This window comes from Gorilla gorilla, chromosome 10 (assembly GCF_029281585.2).
Source record: "Gorilla gorilla gorilla isolate KB3781 chromosome 10, NHGRI_mGorGor1-v2.1_pri, whole genome shotgun sequence".
Classification (NCBI taxonomy): domain Eukaryota; kingdom Metazoa; phylum Chordata; class Mammalia; order Primates; family Hominidae; genus Gorilla; species Gorilla gorilla.
Window position 1 is genome coordinate 43,284,027 of NC_073234.2, and position 25,973 is coordinate 43,309,999.

A 25,973-nucleotide genomic window follows, 5' to 3' on the forward strand; every position below is an offset into this window, starting at 1 on the left:
TGGGATATATACCTAATGCTAGATGATGAGTTAGTGGGTGCAGCGCACCCGAATGGCACGTGTATACGTATGTAACTAACCTGCACATTGTGCACATGTACCCTAAAACTTAAAGTATAATAATAATAATAATAATAATAAAAGAAAACAAAACAAACAAAAAAAGACAAGGTGAGACATATACACCATGGAACACTACGCAGCCATAAAAAGGATGAGTTCATGTCCTTTGCAGGGACATGGATGAAGCTGAAAACCATCATTCTCAGCAAACTAACACAAGAACAGATAACTAAACACTGCATGTTCTCACTCATAAATGGGAGTTGAACAATGAGAATACATGGACACAGGGAGGGAAACATCACACACCGGGGCCTGTTGGGGGGTGGGGGGCTAAGGGAGGGATAGCATTAGGAGAAATACCTAATGTAGATGATGGGTTGATGGGTGCAGCAAACCACCATGACACGTGTATACCTATGTAACAAATCTGCACATTCTGCACATGTATCCCAGGACTTAAAGTATAATTTTTTTAAAAAGTATGACCCTATAAATTTTGGCATCTTCTCTCTATCCTAATCTTTTCTGGCCATTTTGTAATTGAGCTCCACCTCGCTGTCATTATCTCTCACCACCATTTCAGCCACTTAGCTCTGCCTGCTCTTCAATGCAGTTACCTGCCTAGGCTGTCCCAACTAGTTCCTCATTCATTAGAACACACCCAAGTACAAGGTTCTAGTTTCCTCCTCAGAAGCCTATCTCAACTGAGCATTTGGTTTAAATGATTTTTAATCATTACTATCCATTCACAACTCTCACTCCCAATCCCTCCAAAAAATTCACTTTACATTCATTCTTTTATTTTTTCTTTCTAACATAATCCATGTTTTTTCCAGTATGAAATTGGGCCTAGCTGAAAATATTCACCTTCCTACACTCCCTTGTAGTTAGGGTGGTCCTGAGACCCAGCCCTGGCCAATTGACACAAGGAAGTCTTCAGAGAGAACATCCCTTTCCAAACAAGAAGAAAGACTCAAAGGCAAACAGATTGGGCCCATATTCTACCAGTATGGAATGTGGATATGGAGTTAAAGATGGAAAACCCAATTTACAATCATTAGGCAGCAAACCTGAAGGCAGAAGTCCCATGCTAAGGATGGCGGAGTGGAAGGATTTGAGTAGCACGGACTCTGATGCATGTGGGGCTATTCCCTACCATGGACTGCCCACCTCTAAACTTCTTGTTATGAAAAAAATAATATATTCTTATTTGGTTGAGCTACTCTGACCAGATTCTTCTATTTTTCTATCACTTACAGCCAAATGCATTCCTACTTGATACATTGCTCACTTTTTTCTCATTTAATTTTGATGAGACTGGGCTGTTTTCACATCCAAACGGCCAAAGCTCAGAGTTGCACTTTTAGACTTCTTGACTTTTTAATTTTTAACTGGAAATACCTCCCAATATTTGACCTACAAGATGAAAGCCACTTCACGGATGATGAGGGATACTAATGATGAAATATAAATATAACCATGATTACTTCAATAATACACCCTGGCTTAAACCAAAGGAACGTGAAGTAACACAAAGAGCAAACAATCTCATCTCAGAATATCTATGTGTGAGTCCTCCTCTCTTCATTGCTCACTAGGTGTGTAGCCAGGAGCAAGTCACCTAAACCCCTCCAAGCCACAGTTTCCTCACCCATAAAAGAGAGATAATAATAATGTCTATCTCGTAGAGTTGCTGTCGACATTAAATGAAAAATCGTATATATGAATAAGTACAGCTTTTGTGGGCCATAATAATTCTCTAAGAGAAGAGTCTTTTCTCCATATGAATAAATATCTGGCATTTTAAAATAATTTCTTTTCTAAATATATTTCCTATAATTTTGGTAACAGCCTCTGTCTTAGTCCATGTAGATTACTATCACAAAATACCATAGACTGGATAGCTTATAAACAACGTTTACTTCTCATAGTTCTGAAGGCTGGGAAGTCCAAAATCAAGGCACTAGCAGATTAAGTGTCTGGTGAGGGCTGTCTTCTTGCTGTAAACTGACATGGTAGAAAGGGGCAAGACAGGTATTTGAGGCCTCTTTTATAAAGGTACTAATGCCATTCATGAGGGCTTCAACTTCATGACCAAATCATCTCCCCAAGACCCCACCTAATACCATCACATTGGTGATTAGGTTTTCAACTTATGAATTTTGGGTGGACATATACATTCAGACCATAGCATTCTCCTGACTGTTTTCAAGCAAGGTCAGGTAAAGGCACTAGAAGTTACCTTTTTTGTGGACGCTTAAGAAAGGTGACTGGAGAGGCCCCAAAAATTCATCTTGTCCTTAATTGGCTCTAGGGATGCATTGATAAGGCAGGCCCACACTAGTGAAAAACAAAAGCACAGATAACTCAGTCCCTGCCCTACCTACCAGGTCTGACCTACAAAATCAAACCTCCAAAACCTACTGAAACCAGAAAACTGGGAATTTTTGGTGGACAGGCTTTGAATATTCATTAAGGGGAATTTGTTCACTTTGTATACATATGCTTATCTATTCTTCTCTGTGCCTTCTATAGAGATCATGCTCTGGACTGCATGAATGTATCCCATATTATTATTTTCAGGAATCAGAACAAAAAAGGAAACAATATTTGTAAAAACTGGAAACTCATTTGTCTTCCCTCCCCTCCTTTCGTTTTTCCACTTAATGAATAATTGCTCATAAATATCCAGGAATTAATAAGACTTGGAAACAATTTGAGAGCTATACCTTATAAACTTACAAAAGAAATTACCTAAAACCAAGGACTTTGAGATGTCCTAATGATGTTGAAAAGCAGTGCGTATTTCTAAGCATCCTTCCCCAGTGACAACAGCTCTCCTTAAGTTGTCATTGTCATTTCCATAATGCTTAGATCCTGTGGTTTTTAAAGTGCATGTATTGTCTACAATATGCAGCACCGTGCTGATGAGGGTTACAAATGTTTCCTTGTAGAGTTTAAGCTTTTGTCCCTTCTGTCAAGATTGGTAAGTGTCACTGTCTTCATTTCTGCCTGCGTTTCATGTGGATCTGGACATTAACTTCTGTACCAATTTCTATGAATACTCATTGTAATCTTGTTGATCATCAAGCCTGACAAGGTTAACCTTGAGAATATGAAAGTCAGATGAAAGCAGATCTGAGAAGTGTGGTCAGGGAGGTGACTGGATGTTCTTGAGCCTTGTGAGAGAAAGGTGTTTGCAGGCTTCATTGCATCCTTGAAGCCTGGATCCACAGCTCTCTCTAGCTCGTGCTGTCTCTCTCTCTCAGTCCCCATCCCTATTCTCAGGGCTGCTAGGCCTGAGTCAAAGGCCAACCTTGTCACGTTTTCTGTGGATCTCAACACTGAACCATGGTGCTGTGTAAGGGAAAACATGTCATTTGGAATTGAACAAATAGAGTATTTACCAACTTGTGCAAGTATTTACATTCTCCAAAATGTTGTTTCCTTGGTTATAAAATGTAAAAAATACTGACAACATATGAGCACCTTCTTATGTTTCAGGAATGGAAAACAGAGGGGGTTAAATGATTGGCTTCTCTCAAAAGCACTTTGTCATCAAGTCTTAAAAACATCTACCCCATTTGACCAGGTAATTTCACTCTGGGAAATCAATCCTGAAGAAATCATCTGAAATGCATATTTGCAAGTGTGTGTTCTCCAGAGTGTCTCTCTCCAAAAACTTCTCTTAATCCACTAATCCTGTGGTTTTTCTCTTTCTTCCACCTCCAGCAATCTCTTCCCCTTATTACATAAATCTGCTCTCCTCTCAGAGGTAAGGATTCTTCTTCCTTAAGCAAGAGGAAACAAAGAAGACAAATGCAGAATTCTCTTTGGCAGGCAGGTCCTCCAGCAGCCTTACCCACAGCTCAAATTTTTATGCAGCCCCAAGTTTCCTCTTGTGGCCAGCAATACTAAAGGAAGGCAAGGAGTCCTTAGTTAATTGGTTTATTGGAGACCCAGTTGCACATCCTACCTATCATTTGAGCACTCCTCTTGCTCCAAGAGTACGCAAAGCCCACTTTAATTTCTCACCTCACTTTACCACCACATTATACTCTAAGGCAAAAGTTTCAACAATTACTTCTTGAGTACCCACTACGTTTCTGGAATATAACAGTAAATAAGACACAAATGTGGCATCTCTGTGGCTGTCCTCACTTTAGAATTTATCTAGCCTTGTGTTAAACAACTGCGAGGTATAAGAATCTATATCATCCTCTGCTAAGTCATAGAAGAATTGAGTGACACTCAGGCTTAGATCAGAAAAGGAACCTCAACGTGGAATAGAAAGGCCTTTACAATTCTCCAAAAGACAGTGATTTAGAATGGGAGTTATAGCATATAGTCCTCAGGTAGGTTTCATGGGGCCTATAATCTTCTAATATTGCTGGCAAATTTTTCTGTATACATATGTGCATTTTTCTCTGGAAAGGGTCTATGACCTCATACACCTCCATGAACCAAAAAAGGTTAAGAAACTACTGCTTCTGAGCAATGTCCAAGGAAATGAACTCCAGAAGTAGAATCTGATAGTGGTTGGGTCATACCCTGAATCCTGGTGCTCTGGCCATATCACTGGAAACATCAAGTCAACTGGTTGTCAAAAGCACTGTGGATACCAAACCTACAAGACCTTCTGTCATCTGTTCTCTTGCATAGCTGCTGCTGAAGGCATTTCCCACAAGTGTGCTCTCCCTCAAAACACTTCTTCCTATCTTGCACATAGAAAAAAAAAAAGAGAGAGGGAGAGAGAGAAAAGAAAAAAAAAGTAGATAGATAAGACATCCATACACTGAGAACATAAAAACCTGCGATTAGACTCTCTCGAGTCAAAAAGAAGTAATTTTCTCTTTCACTTTTTATTCTAATTTATTGAATTAAAAATTCTAAACTTATGAGGCTCTGGACCAGTAATACAAAAATAGCAAAGTGTCAATGAAAAACTATCAGTCTCTTAATATGGAGAGTCTTTTCTCAAATATCTTGGAAATCTAATTAGAATGATTAATTCAGCATGGCTACAACTAGTCCTTTTGTTAAGATTAAGGGCTTGTATTCATGTCTTGATACATTTTTAAAAAATAACTCTTCTACCTTCCTCCATTTCCTTCTGTATTTTCTCCCATCTCTGAATTTAAATATCCATCTCACTACAATTCTGTTGCTTCCTTAAATTGTATTTTAAAAACTGGCAAACATACATGTCTCCAAAGGAGAGACTGACATGCTGCAATTTGCCCGTAGTTCACATACCAAGGCACACCCTGCAATTTCCTTTTATACCCTTAAAGAAGTAAAAGATCAACTTTCTAAATGAAAGCTTCCAGAAATATAGCTTGAAATTTATACACAATGACACTCTAAACAACTCACCAGGGAAAATGTTGCAATCCACAGCTGTTATAAACTGCCTGTAATTCAAAACTTTCTCAAAGCTGTTTCTTAGCAGGACTTACTTCTCCTAATACAATTGTTTTTGCCAATCTTTCTTTTAAGGTTTTGGTTTTATAAAATTGATTTTGAGTAAATCTGTGACAGGATGGTATAGAATATGGCATCCCTCTCTACTGAGATCTACTGCAAGATAGTTCAAGATACAGAGGGGAGGGAAGGGCCTATGTTTTACAACTGGCAGTAAACTTCCTCTTCAGGAGAAAGATGTCTTTTCTTTGACGGCCTTTGGTTATAAAAATGAAAGCATGCAATAACATGATTGTACTAGTCTGTTTTCACACTGCTGATAAAGACATACCCAAGACTGGGCAATTTACAAAAGAAAGAGGTTTAATTGGATTTACAGTTCCACGCGGCTGAGGAAGCCTCACAATCATGGTGGAAGGCAAGGAGGAGCAAGTCATCTTTTACATGGATGGCAGCAGGCAAAGAAAGAGAGAGCTTGTGCAGAGGAACTCCTCTTTTTAAAACCATCAGATCTCGTGAGACTTACTCACTATCACGACAACAGTATGGGAAAGACTTGCCCCTATGATTCAATTACCTCCCTCTAGGCCCCTCCCACAACATGTGGGAATTCAAGATGAGATTTTGGTGGGAACACAGCCAAACCATATCAATGATCAAGAAGAAGACAATGAGAGAGCTGAATTATTCTACTTTTTTTTTTAATGAAAGGAGTTTTGAGTTGCCAGAAAGATGCGGAAGGACAGATTAGGGAGACAGACGAGGGAAGAGAAAGAAAACTGATAGTTGGCAGGAGGCCAAGGAACTGGACTTTTCAAAATGGGGCAACTAATACTCAATTTTAAGTAATCTTCTGCTGTAGGTATTTTGCTCTAATGCAACTCCCATTTTTACCACAGAACCTCTGTGAAATTCCTTGCTTTTATGAGTGGTATTTGAGGTAAACTAAGGAAAAGGCATTGTGTTCCACATTTTGGTTGACTTGGGGCATAGAAAGGGGAACAGACACAAGAGTCAAGGTGAGAGTAAATTTGAAAACTCTGAGGAGCAGAAAATTAGGCCAATAAACGACCAAGAGGATGAAGTCCTCCCCGAGAATCTTCAGTTAGTGGACAGATGCTGTGTCATTTAGGCTTTGTCAGACAAGCAGAGCCACTATATGAGATTTGCTGTAGGAACTCCACCTTATGTAATTGTAGGAGCTGTTGAGGAACCCTATGGGAGGCTGTCGGTCCTTGTCTGTTATAGCCCTGCAGGCTCTGTAGAGTTTCTCAGTACCAGCAGTTGGTAAGAACAGCTGGACATTTAAAACGCAGGACAAGGACAAACTGGAACCTACAAAGACCAGCTGGAACCCTCATCTCCCTCTCTCTATCTCCAGCCTCAATGGCACAGAAGGAGCTGGAACACTTCACCACAGAGCCATCCACACACCCAGCTTAGGATCTGGAGAAGCTAAAGGAGGTGATCCAGCAGGGGTTGGGGAGCTGTGGGCTTGGCTGCTGCCTTGTGCTAACAGGATGAGCAACAGATCAGGGACAACAGGCATGAACTTCAAGAGTGCCTGGTACCCCACACTGAACTTCCACACATAGTGGCTCACTGTGGGTAATAGTGAAAGGAATAACTCCCATCTCACACAGCTTTGCTGAATCCATGGATCCTACCTCTGTGAAAGAGAGCATTGTATATTGGTCACTGATTTACAGTATTTGCCACATCCTGAAGACTTTACCTCAAACCTGTGAGATGTTCCTTCCCAGCCGGTATGGAAACTAAATTTTTGAAAGGCTATTTCAGCATTCTATCAGACCAGCTACTTCATGGTAACAGGGAACATGGTAATATCAGTAGATTCCATCAGCATGAGTCCACAATTGCTGTTAAGTAAGTTCCTTGGTCAGAAGCAGTGTTATAAGAATACCTTGATGTGAATCATACTATGTAAGTCCACAGATGGTGATTTTGACAAAAGCCTTGAGGGCAAGGAAAACAAATCCATATTTAGAGTAAATGTCTCTTTCAGTGAGAACAAAGCACCGCCTCTTCTAAGATGGATGTGGTCCATTGCAACCAACCTACCAGCAGGTATTTCAGCCTGCTGGGGAATGGTACCATGTCAGGGGCTCAAAGTTGTACTCTGCTGTTGGCAGGTTGGGCATTCAACAGTGACTATAGACAGATCAGCCATAGTGAGTGGAAGTCCATGTTGCTGAGTCCATGTGTAACTTCTACCCCTGCTGCCATGGCCACTTTGTTCATGAGTCCATTGGGCATGGATGGAATGGCTGCAGAGAAAGCCTGCTTGATGTCCACAGAGCAGCGCATCTTGTTCATCTGATTATTAAAATCCTCTTTTACTGAGGTTGCTGTTTGATGAGCAGTCAAATGGAACAAAGGTCTTCACTCTCTATGCCCATTCAGAAAGATCTATCCACACACCTCCTTGTCACCAATTGTCTAGTTGTGTTCTTTCTTGGGGGGGAGGCAAACAGTCAGTCCATAACACGAACTATCTAGTCAAACCATTAGCCACTGCCTGCCAGTATAAGGCTGTACCTGGGGCCATCTCCTCTTCCAGGAAAAATTAATAAGTAGGTGTACTCCTTGAAGTACTGTCCAACAATAGGAGCTCCCTTCACTACCATAGTTCAAAGCCACCCCAGAGTGGGGCAGTAGTGCTGAGCTATCCATTTTTAGGATGTGCCAGCATAGCATACCAATCTATAAACCAGGCCTGAATTGTTTTCTTCCTCAGTCAATATTTGCCATAGGCAACCCCCTAAAAGCCATATATATTTGTCCTTAGATATCCATGGGGGATTGGTTCTAGGAGCCCTTCATCAAATACCAAAATCCACAGATGTGGAAGTCCCTTATATAAAATAGAATAGTATTTGCATACAACTTTTGCACATCCTCCTGTATACTTTAAATCATCTCCAGATTACTTATAATAACTAATACAATGTAAATGCTGTGTAAATAGTTGCTATTTCTTTCTTAGTATGACTTTTATTATTGTATTGTTATTTTTTTTTTCAAAATAGTTTTTAATCCTCAGTTGGTTGACTCTATAATGCAGAACCCTCAGATTTGGAGGGCTATGTGGGTTGAGAGAGAGGAGGCAACATAACATGAGGAGGGGCATCTGGGCAACTTGCCAAGCAACTTACTCATGCTTTCAGGATCTACTTAAGCTGTACTGCATACCCAACATTTTTATTTTTTTGAGAGGGCCAAAAACACCCAGTTTATTGTCCACAGCTCCTGTTCATTTGGTGGCCCATGACCAAGTGTTGAGTCTCTGCCAAGGCCAAGGAGCAATCCATAAGCAGTTTCTCAAAGAATAGCCATCTAAAAAGGATGGTAGAGCTTTGCTCCAAAATTCTAAAGACAGGCACTGTAATTCACCTGGAGCAGCCTGCCACAGTCTCCACACACATCCCAATCTATTCAGACACTTCGAGCACCATTGGATGGGCTAGGTAATATAGCAGAGCACTTTGCACAGCAACCTGGACCTCTTTCTGGGTGACATTTTGGCCTCTGTCAGCAATCATTTGAATGTACACTTGATATACAACCACTTGCATTTTTTTCTCCACTAATTTAGAACTTGAGTTAAAAAAAAAAAGAGGCTGTTTATTGTGTGCTCCTCAAATACTCTTAACACAAAGGATGTGGGGACTCTGGCTATTTTTATTTAAATATTTAAGGAAACAGTAGACCCATAAGGCTGAAGCTCTTCAGGATATCCAGTGACTGACGTGTGTAAGACATCAATCCTAAAAATGAAGGGAAGAACGAAACAGCAATGACTATAAGACCTCTCTGACACCAAAACAATTTGTTGCAAAGTGAAAAATTCAGTCAATCAAGTCTTTGGTTTTTTCCACTGCACTAAGCTTCCACTTTGACTGATGGACCATTCATTTTGGTTTCACAGCCTATAAATAACAATCCTAAGCTTCCAAGCAAAGGAGAGCCTTCAGTGAAATTGAGAATCTTTTTAACTATATAAACATTACAGTTGCAAACTCTTATCATATTTATTTTGTATTCTTTCAGGCCAAACTGAACAAAAAATGCCAATTTGACCCAGTTTAAAAAACAAAGAGGACAGAGATTTTACCTGAAATTGACTCATTTTTATTCTTGTCATCTCTGCCTTGGACACAGACATTTAATATTTAAATGTTATTCCCTGTGAGAACTGGACTTTCCGCATTTTGTGGCTCTGACAGGATTCAAATTTCAGATTCTACCTTGTGTGAAAATATCATTTCAAAGTGTGTGCCCCAGGAGAATAATAATAAACCTGAGTCCTGGCATTTTTGTAAATGAACTTTTTTCAGAGGTCTCTTAAAATATATGTGTATTCTCCCTCCTTCCTAGACACCAGGAGTTAAGCAACAATGCCTTTTATTTTCTTCCAGTTAAGTTCCGTCTGAATCTGTTACTTATTGCAAGCAGAATGAGTAATTGCTAAATGAATTAAGATTATTTCATCTGCATTTAATACATTAATTATATACTTTATACTATGCTAACCCTGCCCTTTTATACTAATTTAAAATGTTACATTAATTGTCTCTCATTATAATTTGACTATTAAAAAACATTGTTATTTTTCTTGTTATTAGTATAATCCTGAAAACACCTGCCCACTATGTACTAAATACTAGAAGCTGCTGTGATTAATAGTAGCAAATCCTGTGAAATCACTTTTTATCCTCAAGCAGTCTGGACAAATTGGGTCATTAAAATATCTTAGCTTAAGTGCTACATTGTGCTGGCATGTTTCATAAGGTTGCATAAATTCTGTCATTCTGCATCCCATAACTCATGTAGCGTAAGAAATGCCACGTGGTGGATTTAATCATGTATCCACTACTGACAGTGGCCTGGCAAAGCTTAATGAGCATGTTTTTGGTAAAAACTACTTATAAAAGTTTGGAAATGAAGGTTCTCAAATTTTCTTTAAAGATTATTTTCTTGTTTGAGTTTTTTCATATTTTTTTCACATGGTCTCTAGTATCACAATATTAAAATGAATTCCTGAAAGAAAACTGACTTTAAGCAAAGGTACCCTCTAAGTTCTACATATTCACTCATGCCAGAATGACCAGCTAACTTCTACTTTAACCTCACTTAGCTATTTTGCTGTAGACTATTCATATAACTAAAAGGTAACTAAAAGAAAGGTAGAAAAATTAGGAAAAGCATTATTATGCCTCTGTCTAGCTTTTATTCTCATTAGAATATTTTTATTGAATTACACAGTGTTCAACTTTCCAAAACTAGATTTCCAGAAATCAGCTTGCAAGTCTGTTTGCTTGAAGATAGAATGCATTTGCTCATAAAAATGGTATTACAGATGCAGATAGGTACCCAGGTTAGCCCAATAAACTCATTCATACTCATTTATATTGATGCCATATCATGTATTTACAAGAAAAAATTTAGTAAAAAATTCCATTGCCATATTAGCATTTATGTAAGTAATTTAATCTCCCATCTCTGAAATTTATTAAGAAAGGTTTTCATTTTTACTAAATGGTGAATGAAAAGCACAGCAGAAAGCAGATTTAATTAAGGACTGAAAATATAGATGAGTACTGTGGTGGAGATTCTGAAGGGAAATTTGGGCCCTTTGCAGGACTTCCTTCTTTTTTTTTTTTTTATTATATTTTAAGTTCTAGGGTACATGTGCACAACATGCAGGTTTGTTACATATGCATACATGTGCCATGTTGGTGTGCTGTACCCATTAACTCATCATTTACATTAGGTGTATCCCCTAATGCTATCCCTCCCCCCACCCCCATCCCACGACAGGCCCGGTGTGTGATGTTCCCCTTCCTGTGTTCAATTCCCACCTATGAGTGAGAACACGCGTGTTTGGGTTTTTGTCCTTGTGATACTTTGCCAAGAATGATGGTTTCCAGCTTCATCCATGTCCCTACAAAGGACATGAACTCATCCTGTTTTATGGCTGCATACTATTCCATGGTGTATATGTGCCACATTTTCTTAATCCAGTCTATCATTGATGGACATTTGGGTTGGTTCCAAGTCTTTACTATTGTGAATAGTGCTGCAGTGAACATACGTGTGCATGTGTCTTTAAAGCAGCATGATTTATAATCCTTTGGGTATATACCCAGTAATGGGATGGCTGGGTCAAATGGTATTTCTAGTTCTAGATCCTTGAGGAATCACCACACTGTCTTCCACAATGGTTGGACTACTTTACAGTCCCACTAACAGTGTAAAAGTGTTCCTATTTCTCCACATCCTCTCCAGCACCTGTTGTTTCCTGACTTTTTAATGATCGCCATTCTAACTGCTGTGAGATGGTATCTCATTGTGGTTTTGATTTGCATTTCTCTGATGGCCAGTGATGATGAGCATTTTTTCATGTGTCTGTTGGCCACATAAATGTCTTCTTCTGAGAAGTGTCTGTTCATATCCTTCACCCACTTTTTGATGGGTTTGTTTGTTTTCTTCTTGTAAGTTTCTTTGAGTACTTTGTAGAATCTGGATATTAGCCCTTTGTCAGATGGGTAGATTGCAAAAATTTTCTTCCATTCTGTAGGTTGCCTGTTCACTGTGATGGTAGTTTCTTTTGCTGTGCAGAAGCTCTTTAGTTTAATTAAATCTCATTTGTTAATTATGGCTTTTGTTGCCATTGCTTTTGGTGTTTTAGACATGAAGTCCTTGCCCATGCCTATGTCCTGAATGGTATTGCCTAGGTTTTCTTCTAGGGTTTTTATGGTTTTAGGCCTAACGTTTAAGTCTTTAATCCATCTTGAATTAATTTTTGTGTAAGGTGTAAGGAAGGGATCCAGTTTCAGCTTTCTACATATGGCTAGCCAGTTTTCCCAGCACCATTTATTAAATAGGGAATCCTTTCCCCATTTCTTGTTTTTGTCAAATTTGTCAAAGATCAGATGGTTGTAGATGTGTGGTACTATTTCTGAGGGCTCTGTTTTGTTCCATTAGTCTATATCTCTGTTTTCGTACCAGTACCATGCTGTTTTGGTTACTGTAGCCTTGCAGTATAGTTTGAAGTCAGCTAGTGTGATGCCTCCAGCTTTGTCCTTTCGGCTTAGGATTGACTTGGCAATGCGGGCTCTTTTTTGGTTCCATATGAACTTTAAAGTAGTTTTTTCCAATGCTGTGAAGAAAGTCATTGGTAGCTTGATGGGGATGGCATTGAATCTGTAAATTACCTTGGGCAGTATGGCCATTTTCACGATATTGATTCTTCCTATCCATGAGCATGGAATGTTCTTCCATTTGTTTGTGTCCTCTTTTATTTCATTGATCAGTGGTTTGTAGTTCTCCTTGAAGAGGTCCTTCACATCCCTTGTAAGTTGGATTCCTAGGTATTTTATTCTCTTTGAAGCAATTGTGAATGGGATTTCACTCATGATTTGGCTCTCTGTTTGTCTGTTATTGGTGTATAAGAATGCTTGTGATTTTTGCACATTGATGTTGTATCCTGAGAATTTCCTCAAGTTCCTTATCAGCTTAAGGAGATTTTGGGCTGAGACAGTGGGGTTTTCTAAATATACAATCATGTCATCTGCAAACAGGGACAATTTGACTTCCTCATTTCCTAACTGAATACCCTTTATTTTTTTCTCCTGCCTGATTGCTCTGGCCAGAACTTCCAACACTGTTGAATAGGAGTGGTGAGAGAGGGCATCGCTGTCTTGTTCCAGTTTTCAAATGGAATGCTTCCACTTTTTGCCCATTCAGTATGATATTGGCTGTGGGTTTGACATAAATAGCTCTTATTATTTTGAGATACGTCCCATCAATACCCAATTTATTGAGAGTTTTTACCATGAAGGGCTGTTGAATTTTGTCAAGGACTTTTCTGCATCTATTGAGATTATCATGTGGTTTTTGTCATTGGTTCTGTTTATATGCTGGATTACGTTTATTGATTTGCATACGTTGAACCAGCCTTGCATCCCAGGGATGAAGCCCACTTGATCATGGTGGATAAGCTTTTTGATGTGCTGCTGGATTTCATTTGCCAGTATTTTATTGAGGATATTTGCATCAATGTTCATCAGGGATATTGGTCTAAAATTCTCTTTTTTTGCTGTGTCTCTGCCAGGCTATGGTATCAGGATGATTCTGGCCTCATCAAATGAGTTAGGGAGGATTCCCTCTTTTTCTATTGATTGGAATAGTTTCAGAAGGAATGGTACCAGCTCATCCTTGTACCCCTGGTAGAATTCAGCAGTGAATCCATCTGGTCCTGGACTTTTTTTGGTTGGTAAGCTATTAATTATTGCCTCAATTTCAGAGTCTCTTATTGGTCTATTCAGGGATTCAACTTCTTCCTGGTTTAGTCTTGGGAGGGTGTATGTGTCCAGGAATTTATCCATTTCTTCTAGATTTCCTAGTTTATTTGCGTAGAGGTGTTTATAGTATTCTCTGGTGGTAGTTTGTATTTCTGTGGGATCGGTGGTGATATCCCCTTTATCATTTTTTATTGCATCTATTTGATTCTTCTCTCTTTTCTTCTTTATTAGTCTTGCTAGTGGTCTATCAATTTTGTTGATCTTTTCAAAAAACCAGCTTCTGGATTCATTGATTTTTTGAAGGGCTTTTTGTGTCTCTATCTCCTTCAGTCCTGCTCGGATCTTAGTTATTCCTTGCCTTTTGCTAGCTTTTGAATGTGTTTGCTCTTGCTTCTCTAGTTATTTTAATTGTGATGTTAGGGTGTCAATTTTAGATCTCTCCTGCTTTCTCTTGTGGGCATTTAGTGCTATAAATTTCCCTCTATACACTGCTTTAAATGTGTCTCAGAGATTCTGGTATGTTGTGCCTTTGTTCTCACTGGTTTCAAAGAACATCTTTCTTTCTGCCTTCATTTCGTTATGTACCCAGTAGTCATTCAGGAGCAGGTTGTTCAGTTTCCATGTAGTTGAGCGGTTTTGAGTGAGTTTCTTAATAGTGAGTTCTAGTTTGATTGCACTGTGGTCTGAGAGACAGTTTGTTATAATTTCTGTTCTTTTACATTTGGTGAGGAGTGCTTTACTTCCAACTATGTGGTCAATTTTGGAATAAGTGTGATGTGGTGCTGAGAAGAATATATATTCTGTTGATTGAGGGTGGAGAGTTCAGTAGATGTCTATTAGGTCCACTTGGTGCAGAGCTGAGTTCAATTCCTGGATATCCTTGTTGACTTTCTGTCTCATTGGTCTGTCTAATGTTGACAGTGGGGTGTTAAAGTCTCCCATTATTATTGTGTGGAAGTCTAAGTCTCTTAGTAGGTCACTCAGGACTTGCTTTATGAATCTGGGTGCTCCTGTATTGGGTGCATATATATTTAGGATAGTTAGCTCTTCTTGTTGAATTGATCCCTTTACCATTATGTAATGGCCTTCTTTGTCTCTTTTGATCTTTGTTGGTTTAAAGTCTGTTTTATCAGAGACTAGGATTGCAACCCCTGCCTTTTTTTATTTTCCATTTGCTTGGTAGATCTTCCTCCATCCCTTTATTTTGAGCCTATGTGTGTCTCTGCAGGTGAGATGGGTCTCCTGAATACAACACAGTGATGGGTCTTGACTCTTTACCCAATTTGGCAGCCTGTGTCCTTTAATTGGAGCATTTGGCCCATTTACATTTAAGGTTAATATTGTTATGTGTGAATTTGATCCTGTCATTATGATGTTAGCTGGTTACTTTGCTCGTTCATTGATGCAGTTTCTTCCTAGCATTGATGGTCTTTACAATTTGGCATGTTTTTGCAGTGGCTGGTACCAGTTGTTCCTTTCCATGTTTAGTGCTTCCTTCAGGAGCTCTTGTAGGGCAGGCCTGGTGGTGACAAAATCTCTCAGCATTTGCTTGTCTGTAAAGGATTTTATTTCCCCTTCACTTATGAAGCTTAGTTTGCCTGGATATGAAATTCTGGGTTGAAAATTCTTTTCTTTAAGAATGTTGAAGAGGGGAGGAGCCAAGATGGCCGAATAGGAACAGCTCCAGTCTACAGCTCCCAGCCTGAGCGACACAGAAGACCGGTGATTTCTGCATTTCCATCTGAGGTACCGGGTTCATATCACTAGGGAGTGCCAGACAGTGAGTGCAGGTCAGTGGGTGTGCACACCATGCGCGAGGCAAAGCAGGGGGAGGCATTGCCTCACTCGGGAAGCACAAGGGGTCAGGGAGTTCCCTTTCCTAGTCAAAGAAAGAGGTGACAGACAGCACCTGTAAAATCGGGTCACTCCCACCCAAATACTGCGCTTTTCCGATGGGCTTAAAAAATGGCGCACCAGGAGATTACATCCTGCACCTGGCTCGGAGGGTCCTATGCCCACAAATTCTCACTGATTGCTAGCACAGCAGTCTGAGATCAAACTGCAAGGCGGCAGCGAGGCTGGGGGAGGGGCGCCCGCCATTGCCCGGGCTTGCTTAGGTAAACAAAGCAGCCCGGAAGCGCGAACTGGGTGGAGCCCACCACAGCTCAAGTAGGCCTGCCTGCCTCTGTAGGCTGCACCTCTGGGGGCAGGGCACAGACAAACAAAAAGACAGCAGTAACCTCTGCAGACTTAAATGTCCCTGTCTGACAGCTTTGAAGAGAGCAGTGGTTCTCCCAGCACGCAGCTGGAGATCTGAGAAAGGACAGACTGCCTCCTCACGTGGGTCCTTGACCCCTGACCCCCGAGCAGCCTAACTGGGAGGCACCCCACAGCACGGGCAGACTGACACCTCACAGGGCCCAGTACTCCAACAGACCTGCAGCTGAGGGTCCTGTCTGTTAGAAGGAAAACTAACAAACAGAAAGGACATCCACACCAAAAACCTATCTGTACATCACCATCATCAAAGACCAAAAGTAGATAAAACCACAGAGATGGGGAAAAAACAGAACAGAAAAACTGGAAACTCTAAAAAGCAGAGCACCTCTCCTCCTCCAAAGGAACGCAGTTCCTCACCAGCAACAGAACAAAGCTGGATGGAGAATGACTTTGACGAGCTGAGAGAAGAAGGCTTCAGACGATCAAATTACTCTGAGCTACGGGAGGACTTTCAAACCAAAGGCAAAGAAGTTGAAAACTTTGAAAAAAATTTAGAAGAATGTATAACTAGAATAACCAATACAGAGAAGTGCTTAAAGGAGCTGATGGAGCTGAAAACCAGCGCTCGAGAACTACGTGAAGAATGCAGAAGCCTCAGGAGCTGGTGCGATCAACTGGAAGAAAGGGTATCAGTGATGGAAGATGAAATGAATGAAATGAAGCAAGAAGGGAAGTTTAGAGAAAAAAGAATAAAAAGAATCGAACAAAGCCTCCAAGAAATATGGGACTATGTGAAAAGACCAAATCTACATCTGATTGGTGTACCTGAAAGTGACGGGGAGAATGGAACCAAGTTGGAAAACACTCTGCAGGATATTATCCAGGAGAACTTCCCCAATCTAGCAAGGCAGGCCAACATTCAGATTCAGGAAATACAGAGAACACCAAAAAGATACTCCTCCAGAAGAGTAACTCCAAGAGACATAATTGTCAGATTCACCAAAGTTGAAATGAAGGAAAAAATGTTAAGGGCAGCCAGAGAGAAAGGTCAGGGGCTTCCCTCAAGGGGAAGCCCATCAGACTAACAGCGGATCTCTCGGCAGAAACTCTACAAGCCAGAAGAGAGTGGGGCCCAATATTCAACATTCTCAAAGAAAAGAATTTTCAACCCAGAATTTCAGATCCAGCCAAACTAAGCTTCATAAGTGAAGGAGAAATAAAATCCTTTACAGACAAGCAAATGCTGAGAGATTTTGTCACCACTAGGCCTGCCCTAAAAGAGCTCCTGAAGGAAGTGCTAAACATGGAAAGGAACAACCGGTACCAGCCACTGCAAAATCATGCCAAAATGTAAAGACCATCGAGACTAGGAAGAAACTGCATCAACTAACGAGCAAAATAACCAGCTAACATCACGATGACAGGATCAAATTCACACATAACAATATTAACTTTAAATGTAAATGGACTAAAGGCTCCAATTAAAAGACACAGACTGGCAAATTGGATAAAGAGTCAAGACCCATCAGTGTGCTGTATTCAGGAAACCCAACTCAGGTGCAGAGACACACATAGGCTCAAAATAAAAGAATGGAGGAAGATCTACCAAGCAAATGGAAAACAAAAAAAGGCAGGGGTTGCAATTCTAGTCTCTGATAAAACAGACTTTAAACCAACAAAGATCAAAAGAGACAAAGAAGGCCATTACATAATCATAAAGGGATCAATTCAACAAGAAGAGCTAACTATCCTAAATATATATGCACCCAATACAGGAGCACCAAGATTCATAAAGCAAGTCCTGAGTGACCTACAAAGAGACTTAGACTCCCACACAATAATAATGGGAGACTTTAACACCCCACTGTCAACATTAGACAGACCAATGAGACAGAAAGTCAACAAGGATATCCAGGAATTGAACTCAGCTCTGCACCAAGCAGACCTAATAGACATCTAGAGAACTCTCCACCCCAAATCAACAGAATATACATTTTTTTCAGCACCACACCACACCTATTCCAAAATTGACCACATACTGGGAAGTAAAGCTCTCCTCAGCAAATGTAAAAGAACAGAAATTATAACAAACTATCTCTCAGACCACAGTGCAATCAAACTAGAACTCAGGATTAAGAATCTCACTCAAAACCGCTCAACTACATGGAAACTGAACAACCTGCTCCTGAATGGCTACTGGGTACATAACAAAATGAAGGCAGAAAGAAAGATGTTCTTTGAAACCAGTGAGAACAAAGGCACAACATACCAGAATCTCTGAGACACATTTAAAGCAGTGTATAGAGGGAAATTTATAGCACTAAATGCCCACAAGAGAAAGCAAGAAAGATCTAAAATTGACACCTTAACATCACAATTAAAATAACTAGAAAAGCAAGAGCAAACACATTCAAAAGCTAGCAGAAGGCAAGAAATAACTAAAATCAGAGCAGAACTGAAGGAAATACAGACACAAAAAGCCCGTCAAAAAATTAATGAATCCAGGAGCTGGTTTTTTGAAAGGATCAACAAAATTGATAGACCGCTAGCAAGACTAATAAAGAAAAAAAGAGAGAAGAATCAAATAGATGCAATAAAAAATGATAAAGGGGATATCACCACCAACCCCACAGAAATACAAACTACCATCAGAGAATACTATAAACACCTCTACACAAATAAACTGGGAAATCCAGAAGAAATGGATAAATTCCTCGACACATACACTCTCCCAAGGCTAAACCAGGAAGAAGTTGAATCTCTGAATAGACCAATAACAGGATCTGAAATTGTGGCAATAATCAATAGTTTACCAACCAAAAGGAGTCCAGGACCAGATGGATTCACAGCTGAATTCTACCAGAGGTACAAAGAGGAACTGGTACCATTCCTTCTGAAACTATTCTAATCAATAGAAAAAGAGGGAATCCTCTCTAACTCATTTGATGAGGCCAGCATCACCCTGATACCAAAGCCGGGCAGAGACACAACCAAAAAAGAGAATTTTAGACCAATATCCTTGATGAACATTGATGCAAAAATCTGCAATAAAATACTGGCAAACTGAATCCAGCAGCACATCAAAAAGCTTATCCACCATGATCAAGTGGGCTTCATCCCTGGGATGCAAGCCTGGTTCAATATATGCAAATCAATAAATGTAATCCAGCATATAAACAGAACCAAAGACAAAAACCACATGATTATCTCAATAGATGCAGAAAAGGCCTTAGACAAAATTCAACAACGCTTCATGCTAAAAACTCTCAATAAATTAGGTATTGATGGGACATATTTCAAAATAATAAGAGCTTTCTATGACAAATCCACAGCCAATATCATACTGAATGGGCAAAAACTGGAAGCATTCCCTTTGAAAACTGGCACAAGACAGGGATGCCCTCTCCCACCACTCCTATTCAACATAGTGTTGGAATTTCTGGCCAGGGCAATTAGGCAGGAGAAGGAAATAAAGGGTATTCAATTAGGAAAAGAGGAAGTCAAATTGTCCCTGTTTGCAGACGACATGATTGTATATCAGCCCAAAATCTCCTTAAGCTGATAAGCAACTTCAGCGAAGTCTCAGGATACAAAATCAATGTACAAAAATTACAAGCATTCTTATACACCAATAACAGACTAACAGAGAGCCAAATCATGAGTGAACTCCCATTCACAATTGCTTCAAAGAGAACAAAATACCTAGGAATCCAACTTACAAGGGATGTGAAGGACCTCTTCAAGGAGAACTACAAACCACTGCTCAATGAAATAAAAGAGGATACAAACAAATGGAAGAATATTCCATGCTCATGGGTAGGAAGAATCAATATCATGAAAATGGCCATACTGCCCAAGGTAATTTACAGATTCAATGCCATCCCCATCAAGCTACCAAGGACTTTCTTCACAGCATTGGAAAAAACTACTTTAAAGTTCATATGGAACCATAAAAGAGCCCGCATCACCAAGTCAATCCTAAGCCAAAAGAACAAAGCCAGAGGCATCACACTACCTGACTTCAAACTATACTACAAGGCTACAGTCACCAAAACAGCATGGTACTGGTACCAAAACAGAGATATAGATCAATGGAACAGAACAGAGCCCTCAGAAATAACACCGCATATCTACAACTACCTGATCTTTGACAAACCTGAGAAAAACAAGCAATGGGGAAAGGATTCCCTATTTAATAAATGGTGCTGGGAAAACTGGCTAGCCATATGTAGAAAGCTGAAACTGGATCCCTTCCTTACACCTTATACAAAAATCAATTCAAGATGGATTAAAGACTTAAACGTTAGGCCTAAAACCATAAAAACCCTAGAAGAAAACCTAGGCATTACCATTCAGGACATAGGCATGGGCAAGGACTTCATGTCTAAAACACCAAAAGCAATGGCAACAAAAGACAAAATTGACAAATGGGATCTAATTAAACTAAAGAGCTTCTGCACAGCAAAAGAAACTACCATCAGAGTGAACAGGCAACCTACAACATGGGAGAAAATTTTTGCAACCTACTCATCTGACAAAGGGCTAATATCCAGAATCTACAATGAACTCAAACAAATTTACAAGAAAAAAACAAACAACCCCATCAAAAAGTGGGTGAAGGACATAAAAAGACACTTCTCAAAAGAAGACATTTATGCAGCCAAAACACACATGAAAAAATGCTCACCATCACTGGCCATCAGAGAAATGCAAATCAAAACCACAATGGGATACCATCTCACACCAGTTAGAATGGCGATCATTAAAAAGTCAGGAAACAACAGGTGCTGGAGAGGATGTGGAGAAATAGGAACACTTTTACACTGTTGGTGGGACTGTAAACTAGTTCAACCATTGTGGAAGTCAGTGTGGCTATTCCTCAGGGATCTAGAACTAGAAATACCATTTGACCCAGCCATCCCATTACTGGGTATATAACCAAAGGACTATAAATCATGCTGCTTTAAAGACACATGCACACGTATGTTTATTGCGGCATTATTCACAATAGCAAAGACTTGGAACCAACCCAAATGTCCAACAATGATAGACTGGATTAAGAAAACGTGGCACATATACACCATGGAATACTATGCAGCCATAAAAAATGATGAGTTCATGTCCTTTGTAGGGACATGGATGAAATTGGAAATCATCATTCTCAGTAAACTATCGCAAGAACAAAAAACCAAACACCACATGTTCTCACTCATAGGTGGGAACTGAACAATGAGAACACATGGACACAAGAAGGGGAACATCACACTCTGGGGACTGTTGTGGGGTGGGGGGAGGGAGGAGGGATAGCATTGGGAGATATACCTAATGCTAGATGACGAGTTAGTGGGTGCAGCACACCAGCATGACACATGTATACATATGTAACTAACCTGCACATTGTGCACATGTATCCTAAAACTTAAAGTATAATAATAAATAGACAAATAAATAAATAAATAAGTAAATAAAAGAATGTTGAATATTGGCCCCCACTCTCTTCTTGCTTGTAGAGTTTCTGCCGAAAGATCAGCTGTCACTCTGATGGGCTTCCCTTTGTGGGTAACCCGACCTTTCTCTCTGGCTCCCCTTAACGTCTTTTCCTTCATTTCAACTTTGGTGAATCTGACAATTATGCGTCTTGGAGTTGCTCTTCTCGAGGAGTGTCTTTGTGGCATTCTCTGTATTTCCTGAATTTGAATGTTGGCCTGCCTTGCTAGATTGGGAAGTTCTGGATAATAGCCTGCAGAGTGTTTTCCAACTTGGTTCCATTCTCCCCATCACTTTCAGGTGCACCAATCAGACGTAGATTTGGTGTTTTCTCATAGTCCCATATTTCTTAGAGGCTTTGTTCATTTCTTTTTACTCTTTTTTCTCTAAACTTCTCTTCATGCTTCATTTCATTCATTTGATCTTCAATCACTGATATCCTTTCTTCCAGTTGATCGAATCAGCTAATGAAGCTTGTGCATTCATCACATAGTTCTCTTGCCATGGTTTTCAGCTCCATCAGGTCATTTAAGGACTTCTCTACACTGGTTATTCTAATTAGCCATTCATCTAATCTTTTTTCAAGGTTTTTAGCTTCTTTGCGATGGTTCGAACTTCCTCCTTTAGCTCAGAGAAGTTTGATTATCTGAAGCCTTCTTCTCTCAACTCATCAAAGTCATTCTCTGTCCAGCTTTGTTCCATTGCTGGTGAGGAGCTGCATTCCTTTGGAGGGGGAGAGGCACTCTGATTTTTAGAATTTTCAGCATTTATGCCCTGTTTTTTCCCCATCTTTGTGGTTTTATCTACCTTTGGTCTTTGATGATGATGACGTACAGATGGGGTTTTGATGTGGATGTCCTTTCTGTTTATTAGTTTTCCTTCTAACAGTCAGGACCCTCAGCTGCAGGTCTGCTGGAGTTTGCTGGAGGTCTACTCCAGACCCTGTTTGCCTGGGTATCAGCAGTGGAGGCTGCAGAACAGTGAATATTGCTGAACAGCAAATGTTGCTGCCTGATCGTTCCTCTGGAAGCTTCATCTCAAAGGGGTACCCAGCCATGTGAGGTGTCAGTCTGCCCCTACTGGGAGGTTTCTCCCAGTTAGGCTACTTGGGGGTCAAGGACCCATTTGAGGGTCAAGGACCCACTTGAGGAGGCAGTCTGACCATTCTCAGATCTCAAACTCCATGCTGGGAGAACTACTACTCTCTGCAAAGCTGTCAGACAGGGACGTTTAAGTCTGCAGAGGTTTCTGCTGCCTTTTGTTTGGCTATGCCCTGCCCCCAGAGGTGGAGTCTACAGAGGCAGGCAGGCCTCCTTGAGCTGCAGTGGGCTGAACCCAGTTCGAGGTTCCTGGCAGCTTTGTTTACCTACTCAAGCCTCAGCAATGGCAGGAGCCCCTCCCCCAGCCTCTCTGCCACCTTGCAGTTCTATCTCAGACAGCTATGCTAGCAATGAGTGAGGCTCCATGGGCGTGGGACCTTCCGAGCCATGCGTGGGATATAATCTCCTGGTGTGCCGTTTGCTAAGACCGTTGGAAAAGCACAGTATTAGGGTGGGAGTGACCCGATTTTCCAGGTGCCGTCTGTCACAGCTTCCCTTGGCTAGGAAAGGGAATTCCTTGACCCCTTGCACTTCCCGGGTGAGGCAATGCCTCGCCCTGCTTCAGCTCACGCTCAGTGGGCTGCACCCACTGTCCTTCATCCACTGTCTGACAAGCCCCAGTGAGATGAACCCGGTACCTCAGTTGGAAATGCAGAAATCACCCATCTTCTGCGTCGCTCACACTGGGAGCTGTAGACTGGAGCTGTTCCTATTCGGCCAGCTTGGAACCGCCATTTCCACGTATTTTTGTAGCTATTGTAAATGGGATTGCCTTCTTGATTTGTTTCTCAGCTAGTTCATTATTAGTGTATAGAAATGCTACTCGTTTTTGTTTGTTGATTTTGTATTCTACAATTTCACCAAATGTATTGAATCTAAGAGTTTTTTGGGAGAGTCTTAAGGTTTTTCTATATATAAGATCATATCATGTGCAAAGAGGCCAAAGAAGGACAATTTGACTTCCTCTTTTCCAGTTTAGACGTCTTTTATTTCTTCCTCTTGCTTGATTGCTCTGGCTAGGACTTCTAGACTATGTTGAATAGGAGTGGTAAAAGTTATTCCTGTTCTTAGAGGAAAGGCTATCAGCTTTTCTCGATTCCTTAAAATATTAGCTGTGGGTTTGTCACATATGGCCTTTAGTATGTTGAGGTATGTTCCTTGTATGTCTAGTTTGTTGAGCATTTTTGTCATAAAGGGTTAATTTTATCAAATGCTTTTTCTGCATCTACTGAGAATATCATATGATTTTTGTCCTTCATCTGTTGATGTGATGTATCATGTTTATTTATTTCGGTATATTGAACCAATCATGCATCTCTAGGATAACTCCCACTTGATCATGATATACTATCTTTTTGATATGCTATTGGTTTCAATTTGTTAGTATTCTGTTGAGGGTTATGGGGTCTCTGTTCATCAGGCATATTGGCCTGTAGTTATCTCTCTTTTTTTTTTTTTTTTTTTTGTTGTTGTTGTTGTTGTTGAGTCTTTGTCTGGTTTTGGTATAAGGGTAAATGCTCACCTCATAGAATGAGTTAGGGAGAATTCCCTCCTCTTCAATTTTTTGGAATAGTTTGAGGAAAATTAGTGTTAGTTCTTTTTTGAAAGTTTGGTAGAATTCAGCAGTAAATCCTTCCTGTCCAGGACTTTTCTTTGTTGGGAGACTTTTGATTACTGATTCAATCCCATTACACATTATTGGTCTGTTCAGATTTTCTATTTCTTCCTCAGTTAATCTTGGTAGGTTATATGTGTTCAGGAATTTATCAATTTCCTCTTGGTTTTCCAGAGGAAATGTAGTTGTTCATAATATTATCTAATGATCATTTATATTTCTTTGGTATCAGTTGAAATGACTCCTTTTTCATTTCTGATTTTATTTGGGTCTTATCTCTTTTTGTTTGGTTAGTCTAGCTAGCAGTTTATCAATTTTATTTATCTTTTCAAACAATTTTTCATTTTGTTGACTCTTATTTGATTTTAGTCTCTGTTTTGTTTATTTCTTATCTGATCTTTATTATTTCTTTCCTTCTAATAAATTGGGATTTTGTTTCTTCTCGATTTTCTAGTTCCTTGAGGTGCATTAGATTATCTATTTGAAATCTTTCTACTTTTCTGATGAAAGCATTTATTGCTATAAACTTTCCTCTTAGCACTGCTTTGGCTATATCCCACAGGTCTTGGTATGTTGTATTTTGATTTTCACATGTTTAAATAAATTTTTTCATTCCTCCTTAATTTCTTCCTTGACCAGTGGTCATTCAGGAGCATGTTGTTTAATTTCCATGTATTTGTACAGTTTCCAAAGTTCTTCTTATTATTGGTTCTTAGTTTTACTCCATTGTGGTCTAAGATACTTAATATGATTTTAATTTTTTATTTTTAACTATTATGAATACATAATAGTTGTACATATTTACAGAATACACATGATATTTTGATACAAGCATACAATGTATAACTGTCAAATCAGAGTAATTGTGGTATCCATCATCTCAAGCATTTATCATTCCTTTTTTTTTTTATTCAGATGGAGTTTCATTCTATCACCCAGGCTGGAGTGCAGTGGTGCAATCTCAGCTCACTGCAACTTCCAGCTCCCGAGTTCAAGCAATTCTCCTGCCTCAGCCTCCTGAGTAGCTGGAACTACAGGCATGGGCAACCACACCCAGTTAATTATTTTGTACTTTTAGTAGAGACAGGGTTTCGCCATGTTGGTCAGGCTGGTCTCGAACTCCTGACCTCAAATGATCTGCCCACCTTGGCCTCCCAAAGTACTGGGATTAGAGGTATGAGCCACCATGCCCAGCCACAAGCATTTATCATTTCTTTGATAGGAACACTCCAGTTCTACTCTTTAAGTTATTTTTGAAATATACAATAAATTATTACTAACTATAGTTGCCCTACTGTGCTACCAAGCACTACATCTTTTTCCTCCTATCCAACCATTTTTTATACCCGTTAACTAACCTCTTCTCATCTCCCCTTCCCGGCCTCTACTAACTATCAGTCAACTCTCTACCTCGATGAGATCCACTTTTTGAGCTCTCACACATGAGCAAGAACATGCAGTATTTGTCTTTCTGTGCCTGGATTATTTCGCTTAATATAATGTCCTTAAGTTCCATCCATATTGTTGCAAATGATAAGATTTCATTCTTTTAATGGCTGAATAATATTCCATTGTGTTATATACCACATTTTCTTCATCCATTCATCTGTTGATGGATACTTAAGTTGATTCCATATCTTGGCTGTTGTGAACAGTGCTGCAATAAACATGAAGATGCAGATATCTCTTCAATATACTGATTTCCTTTCTTTTAGATATACACCCAGCAGTGGG